Source organism: Ciconia boyciana, chromosome 2 (genome assembly GCF_034638445.1).
Source record: "Ciconia boyciana chromosome 2, ASM3463844v1, whole genome shotgun sequence".
Lineage (NCBI taxonomy): Eukaryota > Metazoa > Chordata > Aves > Ciconiiformes > Ciconiidae > Ciconia > Ciconia boyciana.
Window position 1 is genome coordinate 95,389,684 of NC_132935.1, and position 15,150 is coordinate 95,404,833.

The following is a 15,150-nucleotide window of genomic DNA, read 5'->3' on the forward strand; positions in this document are numbered from 1 at the left end:
AGCTCAACTTCAGCACCACCAAGGGAGAGGGCTGAAGAAGCTTGGTTACAGGACCTCTTTGGCTGGATTATTTTCTCTCTGGTGAAACACCGTGTGCCCTAACATTCTCCATAGCTCTCATTATCAGTGAGACATTGTTCACCATGAAAGCAGTGCAGTCCAGAAAATCCAGGAGTGCAACACAAACTGTTTTACAGTGGCATGCAACACCATAACATGAAAACACCTTCCCACTGGCTTTTCCCCAGTCAGGAGGTAAGGTTGGAGGCACCATCACCAGCACATCTGCACAATTCAGCATGCAGCTAGGACTTTCTGCTGCCACTCCACTGCCATGGTACAGCAATGTACCAATGTCTCAGCTGGCACCTGCTGGGTGAACTACCTTTATAGACCCCTGCTGTCAACCTTGGTACCCTATTCCCAGCCTCTGTTTTCTTCAGTTGGCTCAGCAATAAAGTGCCTAATGATGCTGGTGCCTGAATCATCATTGGACTCCGAGACAAATGGCTTGGGCCTCCCTCTGCAGAACTATTGCTCCAGGCTCTTAGCAGTCTCAAGCAGGCGTTAACACCTGCATGCATCCCCTGCACGCTAGGATGTTTTGCAGCAAGATAAATTGGTCTCACCACCTACTCCACTGCAAGTATTCGCTCTTCCTGGAATTAAGAGGGAGTCTGAGTCCAGCAGAGCCTCCCTCCTGGAGGTGTGGCATTGCGGGAAGGAAAGCCAGCCTGGTTATTGCTTTTAGAACAAGTGGGAAGAGATAGCTGCACTTGCTGTTTCATCGAAAGAGTCCCTTCCCCGAGCAGCGCTGATTCCAGGGAGATTTAAGTAGAAGCAAGGTGAGATAGAGTATTATTATATTAATACCTATATGTGTTCCTCCCCCTTACACCAACTTTACCTCCTCAACGTCAGCAATTAACATGTCTGACGAGAGATACAGCAAGGAAACAATTTCAGGTTGAACGCATCACGTACTGACTCACTGCCATGAAGCTCTACACTTCAACAGAATTCCTGGTGAATGACAATGAAATATTCATCAGCTCATATTTGTAAATGGCCCAGCAACATTCTGAGTAAATGACCTCCGACGAAGCGCCTTGCATTAAAATGGAACAGCAGCCAGCTGAAGCGAGGGAGCTACAAACTACGCATGTTTTGTCAGCACAGACAAGCAGCAAACACAAACAGAAAGAAACCTAGTTGGACACATCATCCTAACAGTGAGAAACAAATGAGGAGCCAGCCTGTTCACTTCAGAGGGACCCACTGGCGGTGCTGCCTGTGGTGGGAGTGAATGGGGCAACTTGGGCTAAATTTTACTCCCTTCCCTCTCTCACCATCAGAAAGTGAACCAGGCAAGACAAGGGTGAACTGTTTTGCTCTCCCCCACATGCTGGCCCTGGTGGCTCACACCAGTCACCCCCATCCCTGGTACCTGTGCCACTCTGCTAGCCCTTAACTGAGGGGCTTGGTCTCTTAGATGGCAAATACAAGCCTGTACCCTCCAGAGCAAACGGGGAGCCTGGCCTCCCCAGATACGTGCCTGGTGCTGGGCAGAAGCTTCCCCAGCTTGCATTTCTTGCCTTGCCTGTGCATTTCAATGCGAGCCCCTGCAGAGAGGGAGCTGGGCCTGTGAGAGGGACAGGCTGTGGAAACGGGGGTGTCACCAAGCACTGCTCTTTGTCTGGGGTGGTGTTCCACCCTTCTCCCTAAATCAGCACTGTGTATTTTCTGTCCTGCTTTCAGCTCTCATCATTATTCAGGATGTGTGATTTCCAGGGAGGTTGCCAGCGCTGCACTGCACCGCTTGTGACGGTTAATCCTCATACGGGAAAGCTCCACTATGGAAATTGTGAGGAGAATGCAAAATAAATTAGGAAAACCAAGCAAGCCATCGTCAGCCTCCACAAAACGCAGAGGTACCCTAGCCTGGCCTCCCCCAGACCTTTTGCGAGGCACTTCCTTGAAATCAAGCTTAAAAAAACCCATCGGTCGTTGCCCCGGGGCCTGGCAGAAAGGTGAGCTCCCACCGCCAGAGCCAGGTGGGCGATGCAGACCTTTTTTTCTCATTTATTTATTAATTAAACGCCCTGTGATAAGGCAGATCTAGATGCAGGTCCACAGCTCTGCAGGCGAGGAGCACCCACTGCGGCCGGGAACTTGAACAAACAGCACCATCAGGTGGCTCGCCTAGAAATAGATGTGCGGAGCCACCCAGGACATCTCCAGCTGGACCCGGCCATCCTTCTGCTCTGCTCTTCCACCCCTCCAAGCAAGCAGGAGGGCCCACAGCCTCTCCTGGGAAAATCTGAGCCCAAAATTGTAAGGGAAAGCTTCAATGGCAGCAAGGCACATCCAAGAAAAGCCTTAAGGGAAAACTTCCAATGTGCTGCTTCCCCCCCTGCTACAGTCTTTTATGTCTTGTCCTTTTCATTGCTGACAGCTATATTTATCTCAGCTTTAACTACATAGTTTAACTGACTCGTTAACAGGCTACCTGCTCTAGCATCCAGAAATGCTGGTCTGAGCAGAGTACAAGTCTTGATTCCCTCCCTCAGCCTCTTCAAATTTTGGGGGCACTGGCAAATTGATGTTTACACCTTGAAAACTAGCCCCAGTGTACAAGCCCCCTTTGAGCCATTGCTGGCATCCACCTCCCCCCGCCTGCACAGGGAAGGGGGAAGATACCCCGTCCAGCCTCAAGCAGGTGCTCTTTCACCAAAGACTGCCTTTGAAATAACTTGGTTCCTTCAGCATCTTCGCTGCCTCTGCATTCTCTTGCCTATTACATGCTTGGTTAGTGCAAAGTGGCAGCAGAAGCATTTCCCACTGACGAGCCAGAGCCCCTTCCATCCCCTGAGAGTCACAGAGCAGAGACAGTCCCAACACACATAAAGATAACGGATGGGAATTCAGCTCCCAGACTCCAGACCTTGGGCATGTCACAACCTCTGCCCTCAGTCTCATGCCTGTAATCCTTACCTCTCCTCGTAAAGACAGGAGACCACTGGATGAGACAATCTGAAGGAAAACAAAATACCGTTTCACCCACAGTGCTGCAGTGACTACAGCCATACCTGCATTATTTGCATGACTACCAAGGGAGGAACCTATCCCATCAGTCTCAGTTGCTTTTCTCATACCTGGATTTTAAAAGATTTTTCTTCAGGGTGTTCTCCACTCTAGTGGATAATCAGGTATTTCTAATTGTCTCCTAGAAGAACTTAGGTCATCTAAATAGAAATGCACATAAAATATTTTTATTTAGTTGTTTGTATATTTATTTGTTTATACAAACATTTATTTACTTATAGAAGATAAATATTATATGTCTTACATTTATATAAGATATAGAAATAAATACACAAATAAACACATATATAGTCACGTTCACAGATTTAAAAGGAAAACTATTCAAACACGTGGTTACTCAGTTCCTCTGGGACCACACCTCATCTCAGTTTCAGCCTTGAGTCCTCACAGTTAGATCTGACAGCAGCAACCCTGAAAATCATGACCTTCCATAGTTGTGTTTGTGCTTATGCATATAGAAGGGTTGATTTACATATCTAATTTCAGGCCTCTAATTTTCAAAAATTTGTGGCCTGAACAGGAAGTCCCGTGTTTCCAGTTATACTGCCCCAAGGGGCACTTCTGTACAAAGCGCATCATCCAGTCACCTTGAAGGGATGTTAAAGCATTGCAAGTTGTTGACAGCCCCTCTCAAAAATCTCTGCCTTCTGTAATAAAGAGACCTCCCAATTCCCAGATATGCTCAATGCAATAAAATTTCTGAACATCCCACATAAAGATGATAACGGAGCACCTTACACAAAAGACGAAAAAAAGAAGAGGAAATGAGATTATATTTCCCATCATGGCATCTGCATTAAGCTTGATAGCTGCTTATTTCTACTATAATTGTGCCAGAGTCATTTTGAATTTCGTTTTCTTTATGCACCTTGCTCTGAAGCAGAGAGATTTTGGGAAAAACAATGCACAAAACGGCACTTAAATGCACACAGCAACGTCTCACCAGTTGCTACTAATGATGTCAGAGGAGGTCAGGTGGGCACAGAATTATGAATTGTCCCTACACTTGTACATTTTTTGAGTGACTAAACAGCACCCAGGAGAACTGAAGTCTTCCTAGGACAGTAGGAACACAGAAAACTAAGAAGAAGGAATGTCTTTTTTCCTGCCACCTTAATAATTCTCTTTGCTTTCAAGCCCTTCCCTAGCCCTTGCCTTTTATTTTTCTGTAAAGGAGAACGCAGTGCTAAGGAATGTCAGTTTGCAGCAGCATTGGTTCATGGGAAAGCCTGCAGAAGCCACCTCCAGGCACTTCTGTAAGTACATTTTTTTCTATGCTGGGCTGTCATTTGTGCTGCTCTATTCTAAGTGTAGAGCCACTGAGCAAGATGCTTGGGGTGGATTTGTTGGCAGATCAGTAGGGACTCATAATATTCCTGCCAAATTCATTTTCTCATGTGACCTGTGCTTGACTTGGAACATGGATTTCCTACAGAGACAAGTTTGAGCAGTGCCAGGAATCTGAAGGCCAGGTGGTCTGCAAAGCTTCTCCCCAGGCTCTGCGATCCTATTTCCTCACGTCATTCTTTCCAGCCAGCACAGAGCTTGGGCTGGGGTGCTCACAGCAAACTGAGTCCTCAAAACCAATGCAATTGCTCCTTCCCACCATCGCCAATCCTCTGGAAGAGATTGTGACAGAAGCGGGAGGAAAGATGAGCACGTTTCTGCTCGGAAATGGATTCAAACAGGCTTTGACCAAGACCGCTAGTGAAACTTTTCTCTGCCAGAGGAAACGAAAAAAATCCCACTTTTTCACCTCAGCAACATCCAAATTGGGCTTAGCTAGTCCAAACTGTCCTGTCCTTACTAACTCAGAAAGCCTGTATTTGCCTACCTGGAAGGGAAAGCTATCATGCAAAGACAGATAGATAAGCTTTTCTGAAGAAAGCTATCCATAGCCACACTAGTCTCTTGGGACAAGAAGGTCCATACATTAACTTACATCTCTGGCAACCTGCATACTAGAAATACCTTGTGGCTCTGATCCATACTGACTTCTATTAAGGAAACAGAAACTAGAATGAGCTGGAAGTTCTCCCAGATGATGCTCTCTGTATATCCATTGAGAAAAAGCAGCCTACCCTAAATATATTACTTGCCCCATCCCTAAGAAACTCTTATTAAAGAAAGCAAGTTTGGCTTCCTGAAGAGGCACAATAGCATTGTCAGCATTGTAATGTGATATCAGGCCAGGACCTGGACCAACGATAATGCTTTTCTCACTGTTTTGTCTCAGCAGCAACCAGGGGTAATACACAGATTACAATTGTCTGCTGCTGGACTTCTTAATCTTCCCGTACCACTAAGGAAGGACCTCTGCTGTCCCACCCCGACACAGAGCAGGGAGTAGCAATCTCATCCTAAAATGGCTCCTGTCATTCTCTCTAGAAACGTTAGAGAAGTGGCAATGGCCCTTCACACATATAATCCCATATCTATAATTGCTGCCTTGTTGGCAAATTCCAGTCACAGATTGCAGTCAGCTCTATCCCACCCTCACATCAGATGCAATCCACAGCAACCTGTGCCTGCTGGAGCGCCTGGCTGAGGTAGCAGGGTGGAGAACAGCTCACTGCACTGGCACCCTTGGGAGACTGAGCAGAGAACTCAGATTTCAGCAACTCTAAACACCCCGCCTCAGCTGAAGCCATCCCTGTACCAGCTCCCTCCCCTGAGGGCCCGAGGAAGGGATGGATGTAGCACGTCCTTCCCCCCATCTAGGAAGGAGAAGCCTGTACCAGGCTCTGCTCCCTCCTGTCAGACTTAGATTTGGTTGCAGCAGCCAGCCTCTCCCTGCACAATTACAATAATGCTTGACACAGAGGGAGTGATATCTTCCATCAAAGCAGCATTGGAAACAACAGCACAAGCCACCAAGAAAGTGACCTCCCTGTGTTCTTGTCGTTGGCATTGTGCTGATAATAAGAGGACACTCAGAAACCCTGTGTTTCTACAGTCTGAGAACAGCAGGATAAACTCAGGAATAGCTTCACCAGGAGCAACTGCAAACTCCCCTAGCAGACATGCTTCTGCTGGAAGAACGTCAGCAACAGCTATGAAATTCATTTCCATCAGACTCACAACTTTTTGGCAGTAGGCTGACCAGTCTGAAATTCACTCCCAAAATCCATCAGAATCCAGTTTAGTCTTCCTTCAGCTGTAGTTCCTTTGCCTCCTTTTTTCCATGCATCCAAACAAATCCAACCTCACCACTCATCAGTCAGAAAGAAGAGGAGAAATATATGTTAGGATACACGCAGGTACCAAATGGCAAAGTAGGTTGATGAAATCCAAAATTCTTGCCTAATTTAAGCCCTGCTTTCTTGCCTGGAAGGGACAAGCTGCTTGTTCACAATGTCTGTTGCTGGTAAGAGACCACCACTTTCAATTGCTCTCCCTTTTACAGTGCTCTCAGTGAACAGACACTTCTTTACATAGCTGCCAGCACGTGATTACAAGAACATTTTTAAAGATTTCATGTCAGGCCTGCGTGGACGCCAACTGGATCATTTTAGGGGAGAAAGACTATCAGTGATAAGTGATCCAGAAACACAAGGGCAGCTATTTTGCACATTCGTCCCTGCTTGTGAATGATTATTCAATCCAAAACCCTGCTGAGTTGCCAAGTTCTCTAACACAATACTTGCGTGACTACAAAATTTCACACCGTTCCAACTGTATGCATTTGGCTATAGATACTTGATATCTATAGATATTGCTTCCTGCCCTGTTGAGTCACCTGTAAACACAATTTGGCCAGAAACTCTGTTCCTTACATCAAACATTAACTAGTCCTTTGCTGAGTCTGCTCTGTCACAAGGTCCCAGGCCATATTATGAAAGGAATATCAGGACACCGCTGAGCATTTCCCAGGCAGTGAACTGAGCTTATTATACAGAGAGAGTCACTTCCCCATGAACACAGAGGAAACTCCATTAGCCAGGATAGAGAAACACCCATTTCCACCAGAGTTACAAAAGCCAACACCACACCTCAGTTCAACTGTTCCTGGTGTGCCCTTCCTTACTGCCTAACCAGCACTGATCTGCATCAATCCAAAGTTGCACACCAGCACCACAATGTTGGCAAACAAATTCAGTCCATCCAGGTGGGCCACAGGGTTTTAATAGAGGCCATTGATCCACTGTGATCCTGATTCAACACCAATTTAAACATATTGCCTGGCCGAAGAGTTGCTCACGAACGCAGCCATGAAGCAACTCAGGAGAGACTGACTCCTGACATAATGAGACCTGCCAAGTTCACACTGAGCCAGAGGCTGTTTCCTTAGCTAATTAAAGGTTGCTCACCAAAGCAGTTCCTCACCATATTGCTGCCGCTGCCATGCACTGAGAGGCAGTCCACCGAAGGGACAGCACAGCAGCGTGAAACACCCTTTCTCACCCCTTTGAAGCTTAAGGTTTCAAAGCTTCTCCCATTCTGAGCTTCATCTGAACAAAAGGAGGCCACCCCCATGGCATCTCAAAGTCTGTTAGCCTAGGAGAAGTCCCCATACAAGTCCCTGCTTTGAACTCCAGCCTCGCAAGAAATAAAAAAGTTCCTCAGCCTATACAGGCTATTCTGGAAGGGGAGCTTTCTGCTAACTGCAGCGCTTGCTCCCGGTGCTGAGAAAACTCCCCTGGTGGTATGCACATTCCCACCACATATTACCAGCATTTCCATAAGCAGCTTTGGAAGCATTTCCATAAGAAGCCTCAAAACCCAACTGCCACAGTAATAACTCTGGCACAGCTATTGAGATCAGTGGAACTCAGGAGGGGAGATGCAGAAGCAGATGAATGCTTTTCTCTCTGCACCAAAGCTGGTTTTGTTGCTTCCACCCCCACTACGGTTTGAGAGACCACATGACTCCAAGGCCAGAATTTCTTTTCAGCCTTAGGCTCACGTACATTTGCATCACAAACATGCAATGCAAACCACAAGTAAGTGTATGCACGTATCATTGCCTCTGCTCTGGGTGGTGCTAAGTCTGCTTTCCTCCTTCCCATTCCCTTATTCAAAACTGTACACTGTGGACAAGTTGACAAACACAGCAATGCTCATCCAAGAATAACATCCCAAACTCTCAGTCACTCACTCCGTACATGGACATATGTCACCTTAGCCGCATCACAGGTATGGCTATCCTCTTCAGAGGGCACCAGAACAAACTCTTCCTACATTTTCTTCCCACATGCAAACAAATGGCAGAGGGATAGCATATAAAAATCACCTTCCTGCTCCAAACATACCATGATTTAATTTTTTCTGTGTCTCTGATACTTTTTTCCCTATGGCAAGAAGGTGCCAAAGAGAAGAGGCCATACAGGAGACAACCTCATTCTTTCCTTAGGGCTGAGCACAGAGTTTGTGTCACTACAGAAGAGTCCCTGGCACAGCAGCACAACCAAGGGCAATAAAAACATGTAGTGATAAATGAAAGATGGAAACCAGACAACTGCTCTTGCCTGGGTACCACCCATCGACTTCACACCTACATTTCAAATGCTGCTTCTGCTACCAGAAGTCTGCAAGCCTAAAAACCAGAATCTTTCAATCTTGTCTTCTAGCACTTTATAAATGAGTTAAATGGAGTTTTAACAAGTAATCTATATTTTTATATGAAGACGCTATGTAATCACAGCACAGAAACTGCATACAAGTCTTTGAAATATTGGACATTATAGATGCAATGATTCAAGTGTTAAAATCTGGACATATTCACAGAATGGTTTGGGGGGACACTTAAAGGTCATCTATTCCACCACCCCTGCAATGAGCAGGGACATCTTCAACTAGATCAGGTTGCTTAGAGCGCCGTCCAACCTGACCTTGAACGTTTCCAGGGATGGGGGATCTACAGCCTCTCTGGGCAACCTGTTCCAGTGTTTCACCACCCTCATTGTAAAAAAGTTTCTTCCTTTAGTCTGAATCTACCCTTTTTTAGTTTAAAACTATTACCCCTTGTCCTATTGCAACAGGCCCTATTAAAAAGTCAGTCCCCATCTTTCTTATAAGACCCCTTTAAGTACTGAAAGGCTGCAATAAGATCTCCCTGGAGCCTTCTTTTCTCCAGGCTGAACAACCCCAACTCTCTCAGCCTTTCCTCATAGGAGAGGTGTTCCATCCCTCCGATCATTTTTGTGGCCCTCCTCTGGACCAGAGGAGCATGCTTGCTTCGTGACAGCAGCTCAGTTTCACCCTTTCTCCATGAATGTCCACCAATTTCCTCCAGGAAAAGGCTAGTTTGTAACCAGAAGGAAGCTGTACAAAGCTTCACTTTTGCACATATCTATTACAGCTGCATGGTCTAAGGTGTATACGTCGGTGCAAATGCACAGCCTCTTGCTTGGTAGCGGATGAACCAGGAACCTTTAGTCTGTCTCACAGGCTGTAGTCTCCAGGTGGAGTCCTGAAAAGTTGTAACAACATAGAAACTTAGGTAGTTTTCTGAGCATTTAATATAAGTGATAAAAAGGAGAAAGTTCTTTCCTTTTCTCCATACCACTGACTACTCCCTTTTCCTGAAAGCTTTCATTTTAAAAAGAGCAATTAAAATTAGCAAGGTAGCTAACATAGTAGTCTGCTACTATGTAAGGTGTCAGAGTAATTAAAACCTGACCTGTATAAAACCACGTAGGCTCATACTATATACAAACAGCACTAGTGTTTCACAAGGAGCAGGTATTCCTGAGGCAGCAGTCCAACCCCAGACAGCCACAAAGGGCTTGTGCTGAGGAGCATGCCTGGGCTCAGTTTTATGGGTCTCAGAGAAAGCACGAAACAGCAGTCCCGTCTCTAAGTCCTGCTTGTGTCAAATTCGGCCACTTTGCAGCAGTCTCAGCCCCAGCTCTCGGTTTGGTCCTGGAGCATTTGCAGGGACAAGGGGTGATTGCAGGAGCTTGGTGCTTGCCAAGCAGGTGCTGTGTTAGCAGTCAACAGGGCTGCCGGGTCCCAGTCTGTGGAAAGGAGAAGCCTCGGGGGCTCAAGGGCTGCTGGGCTCTGCTCCTGCAGGGCTTACACTGTGCACGAGCCCCATCAGGCACGCTGCAGACAGCGCAGCTCTTCAAACACCCCCAGCACTGCAGAAATCTCAGAAAAAACAAACTCACCTTCTCTCAGGTGCAGCTGGAAAGGGGCGGTGGTGGCACATTAGCCTGTATTGCATTTCTAGGCCTTGTTGTTTTTTAACTAAAATAGGAAATAGACTATTACAAGCACAGTAGGAAAAGTTGACTTTTGTGGAGAGTGAAGGTGTCTCCTCTGAAGAGTCTCATTTATTTGCTAAGAAATTTTCACTCACTGTCTTTCACTAGCAGGAGACCCACGCTGAGAAATATGAAGCAGAAAGCTTTTGTTCCAAGAAAACGGCAAGAAAAAGGAAGATAAATCAGTGAAGCTTTTAATGTGGAGCTTTCCCTGTGGAAATGTTTCATTGTACAATACAGGTGTACACAAAGACACCAAAGGCAAGAAAAAAAGATTTCGGTTTGAAAGAAAACTTAACTTTGGTTAGGACTCACCTTACTCTGGACTTGCACAACACGGGGGGGGGAATCTTTAAATAAAAGAAACTCTTAAGAGAAAACCCCATTACTGAGATCAGGTGAAGCACTATCCAGATCTACATTTGAAAAAGTTTTGCAAACACAACTACTTGGCTAGGAGCATAGGAAAAACAATATACCCGTAACTATTTTGGCAAAAGTCATAGCGTAGGTGCAGTCATACAAATGCAAGCAAGAGGCCCCGCTGGAGCACCAGGCCTCATGACTAGGCTAAACCTCTGCAGGGAACCCAGAGAGTAATTAAAACAATTGAAGGGCAAGGTTGCTGTGTAAGCACAAAACAGAGCATGAAAAACACGTAGCTTTGTTGCTCTGGTATGCAGGCTACACCTCAGATATGAAACTACTTGCATTAATTGGAGGCAGGTAGAGGAATCAATGCTAAAGTAGAATAATTCGCCTTAGTGAGTGCATGAAATAAAAAAAGCATTGCCAGTATGAACTAGATAATAATAATAGGAGATTTCGGGGATGTAGTCTTAAGAGACTGCCTGTGCCTTGGCAACTGTATCAGTAATACCCCACAAGGCCACCATTGCCCCAGTAAAGGTGTTGGAAACATCAAATTTGAGTACAGATGTAACAGAGTTGAGACCAATGGGGGGGTGGGGGTGGTATGGGGAACAGGTGAATTTCTTGTTTGCAAAGAGTTGGGGTAAAGAAAGGGAGGTGGTAAAGGCAGGAAAAAAAGGTTGGGTCCCGCAACAGAAAAAAGGGGGAGTAAGGCATAAAATCAGGTAAAGAAAAAAAAAGAGGGTGGGATCTTCTGACAGTAGGAGTGCAGGCACCTACAAACAGCACCGAAGCTACCTGTGCACCCAAGCCCACCGGGACACCGAAGGGAACCCCTGCGGACAACCCACGCGACTCCATCTGGTCCCTGCCTGAAAGACTCAGTGGGGGCGAGTAAAGAGGGACAAGCTTGCACTCTGGCACCAAGTAGTGTGACTGGGAAGGGTGGCAGAATTATACCAAAATAGTTGGGTGTGATTTATAAGGTCTGAGAATGAGAATTAGTTTTATATTTGGTAGCAACTGTGCAAAATGATACAATTGTAAATTAATGGTAACAGTGTATCTATTAATAGTATATCTATAATTAGGCTACTTAATAGTATGTTGTTTAATCAATAGATGTTGTCTATTAAATCAGTTATGACTCAACTTTGACTGCAATCTAAAAGGGGAGAATTGGACCCTGAAGTAACAAGGAACAACAAAAACAACAACAACAACAAAAAACACACAAAAAACCCCTCCTTATTGCTATACTTTTTCCAAGAAGCTGGTACTGGCTATTGGTTATAAGTATGACAGGCTAGTGGTATAAGCTACTTGGGGGGGGGCGGGTGATTCGCTGATACAGTTATATCAGCAGTCTTGTATCAACCAACCCAAGAAGTTACAGACATTGATGTAAGATTTATCTGCTTACTAGTCTGCTAATCTTTGTATCTTTTACTCTTCCCAATTATATTACAGATATAATAATCTTCTTGATAAGGAACAAGAGGCTTTTCCACTCTTTATACTGCAGAAGCATCCGAACAAGGTGAATAGTGTTCTAGGTATATGAAGTCAATGCCCCTCTAAGTAAATAGCTCTCTTTACAGGCATTTTTGAGCTGCTTATCTCCATGGTCAAAGCCTTCAATCAGACAGATAAAGAAACACGCTTGTTGGCCAGCTAAGCAACCTGCCAAAACAGAATTCCCACTGCCAGCACCGATACCACTTCGTTTAGATGTAGTTTCTCATCCCACAGGCTTCGGCTGTTTGAAGGGAAAGCAGTTTTCAGAACAGATGGAGTTGGTAATAAAGCTCTTTCTAGGAGATACAAGGATTACACAGGGAATGAAACGGCGAAACAGTGTCTGGAGTACACGTCGTAAACTTGAACCACTCAAAGTAAAATTCCCTTCCCACTGAGAACAACATGGTGGGGGCAAAGTGGAAGTGACAGCGCAGCTTTCCAAAACATTAGCTGTCATGGCTGTTTCCCCTCAGAACATTGGCTACCCAAGAACTACTTGAGAGACACGTTCCAACCTCGCACCCACAAAAAAATTCTTGTGACTTGTCATTTTGAGTCAGTGTCAGGAGCACTGCCAAAAAAAAGGATGAAGTAGCTGTCTCAAAAGAGCAAGAGAGAGTCTATGCACCAGACGGGGAAATGGTGCAGGCACTTGCCTGTGTACAGCAGAGCTCCTGAGCTCATCTACGAAGTCGTATTTGGTTTCCGCTAGGAGATCTACACCAGCCATCCTGCTTTCAGTGAAGCAGGAAGACTTGTATCCCCAAAGTCCAGTGTTGTTCCACTTTCCCGAGCTTGGGCTTAGACTGAAATCTCTGCAAGGCAAGGCCCAGACTCGTGGATATCTGCAGAGCAGCTACCACAGGGCTTCTGCAAAGGCGAAAGACTGCTTTGAGTCAGCACTTCAAAAGCCACAAGCAGCAGCAACACTGTTCCAAGAGTATGGGGTGGGCAGAGGGAAGGGGAGGTAAAGAACAAGCCCAGTGTAAACCATTCCAGTCCAGACCAAGGCTCCATTTAACCCAGTAACCTGTAGCCAGCAGTGTGGACAAGCAGGCATGCAGAGAAGAGTAAGAGCAGGACAAGCATGTATGGTATTTCTCCGACATATTTTCCCAGCTTCCAATGATTTTCATCTCAGGAGCGGTCCTGAGCCTGATTTGGTTTATTTCATGATCCCCAGTGGGTCTCTTTGAAGCATTTTCCCTATCATTTGATTTGCTTTGTTCATTGTTATTGAGCATTAAGCTGACATTTTAAATGAAGGACCATGATGATGTCATTCCTAAAAAAAATCTGGAGGTTATGTTCTCACAGTCCTGAAGTACTTTACATTTCATAATAAATTGCTATATCAAATTTTCAGTGTCTTTGTAGACCCTTAGTGGGAAGGGACTTTTACTTTATGAGATTCTAGTTTAAATGTATGACAGTAATCCTAGACATTGTTTCTCCTTACTATTCCCTTTGCAATTGTGCTTGCTTTCATCAACTATCAGCTGGGTACAACCGAAGTCCAGTCAAACCAGACAGATCTATAACCCAAATCTCTTCACGTGACTCGTACATGTTCCATGCCTAAGGATGGTCGCCTGGACTCTCACCCTGGACCTGAACATATAATTTACCATTATGATAGTATGCAAAAACATGAAGCAGGCCTGAGCCTCATTATTCAAAGCAAGGTCTCTTGGATTGCATTGAATTGGCTTTTAAATTTAATACATCATGGTTGAAATCTTGGCACCCTCTTCAATCTATGGGATTACTTATTACCCATTCAGGCCAGGATTTTGCCTGAGGAACAGCTCTATTGTTTAGCATTATTTCATAATTATCTTGTTAGGTGCTGTCCTGTTTGCTGAAGTACATAGCAAAACCTACTCAGTGGCAGAGCAAATGATACTCACAGCCTTCAGAGCAAGAAAGCCAGAGATGGCCAAAGTGATCTTTTATCCAACTCTGTCGTGCTACAGAGCCAATTATTTCTCCTTGTCTCCAGCTCAGAGAAGACCATTGCAGACATTTGCTTTAGGGTTGAATTTAGCTTGTAGCTTTTTTCCAGTTGGTGCTCTGTCCAGGAAGGACCTTTTTGGCAACTGCAGTTTGAAATTCTATTCCAATCCTGGATCTTAAACTGAATTGGAGAAGTTTACTGGAGATGCAGCAACCCTCCCTCCTTTCCTTACTGATCATTCCCTGCCATCCACAACAGCCACTAATTTTTGCATAAAGCACAGCTTTAAAAAAACCTAGGGCGAACAAGCGCACAGTGTCACTAGTGGGCAGTTAAATAACCAGGAAGACAGAAGGAAAAAAGTAAGTCTAGGTTTACCTGATTGGGTATACTGTTAAATAGTACATTCCTAAGAACCATTGAACAAAATGAACATAAATGCAGTATTTAGCATACTCAAGCAGAAAGGATTCATTCCTAAAAGTTTCGAGGCTTGCTTATTTGGTGTCAGCTTTGTTAGACACACCTCCCTTCCCTCTAGCAGACAGATTTGTTACTAAGAACATAGAAACCAAACTGTCTGCCTTGCAAAATTTGGTCTGACTTTGTGTGATTAAGATGGGGTGATTTGGATTGCAATGTTTTGCAGTCAGAAGGACTAAATAAGCCTGTCTGAAGTCTTGACCCAAATGCTTTGACTTCAAGAGAAAAAGCTGGCAGCAAGAGAAAAAACTAAACAGTTCCTTGCATTGTTCCAGCAGGCACCAAGGCAGGGCTACGCCATGCAGTGAGTAGGTGTGATTAGCTCATTTGTCATTAGTTTAAACTAACATGAAGCAGAAAGCAGAAGTCTAAGCACATGGAAATAGCACTCTCCAATTCCGATTAGCCTCTTGTTTATACCACATTGTGGTAAGCTAAGGCTGCATTGGCTCACTTAACCCTTCTGCAGGCACGAATGTAGCAATTCCGGTCTGCCTTGGAGAA